This window comes from Physeter macrocephalus, chromosome 17, assembly GCF_002837175.3.
Source record: "Physeter macrocephalus isolate SW-GA chromosome 17, ASM283717v5, whole genome shotgun sequence".
In the NCBI taxonomy this organism is placed as follows: Eukaryota; Metazoa; Chordata; class Mammalia; order Artiodactyla; family Physeteridae; genus Physeter; species Physeter macrocephalus.
In genome coordinates, this window is record NC_041230.1 from 40,014,000 (window position 1) to 40,015,122 (window position 1,123).

Genomic DNA, 1,123 nt, shown 5'->3' on the forward strand with positions numbered 1-1,123 from the left:
CATTTTGAGTTTATTTTTGTGTATGTGTTAGGGAGTGTTCTAATTTCATTCTTTTATATGTAGCTGTCCAGTTTTGCCAGCACCACTTATTGAAAAGGCTGTCTTTTCTCCACTGTATATTCTTGCCTCCTTTATCAAAGATAAGGTGACCATATGTGCATGGGTTTATCTCTGGGCTTTCTATCCTGTTCCATTGACATATATTTCTGTTTTTGCGCCAGTACCATACTGTCTTGATTACTGTAGCTTTGTAGTGTAGTCTGAAGTCAGGGAGCCTGATTCCTCCAGATCCGTTTTTCTTTCTCAAGATTGCTTTGGCTATTCAGGGTCTTTTGTGTTTCCATACAAATAGTGAAATTTTTTGTTCTAGTTCTGTGAAAAATGCCAGTGGTAGTTTGATAGGGATTGCATTGAATCTGTAGATTACTTTGGGAATTAGATTCATTTTCACAATGTTGATTCTTGAAATCCAAGAACACGGTATATCTCTCCATCTATTTGTATCATCTATAATTTCTTTCATCATTGTCTTATAATTTTCTGCATACAGGTCTTTTGTCTCCTTAGGTAGGTTTATTCCCAGATTTTTTATTCTTTTTGTTGCAGTGGTAAATGGGAGTGTTTCCTTAATTTCTCTTTCAGATTCTTCATCATTAGTGTATAGGAATGCAAGAGATTACTGTGCATTACTTTCGTATGCTGCTACTTTACCAAAATCATTGATTAGCTCTAGTACTTTCCTGGTAGCATCTTTAGGATTCTCTGTGTATATGTATCTTGTCATCTGCAAACAGTGACAGCTTTACTTCTTCTTTTCCGATTTGGATTTCTTTTATTTCTTTTTCTTCTCTGATTGCTGTGGCTAAAACTTCCAAAACAGTGTTGAATAGCAGTTGTGAGAGTGGGCAACCTTGTTTTCTGATCTTAGTGGAAATGGTTTCAGTTTTTCACCATTGAGGATGATGTTGGCTGTGGATTTGTCATATATGACTTTTATCATGTTGAGGAAAGTTCCCTCTATGCATACTTTCTGGAGGGTTTTTATCACAAATGGGTGTTGAATTTTGTCAAAAGCTTTCTCTGCATCTATTGAGATGATCATATGGTTTTTATTCTTCAGTTT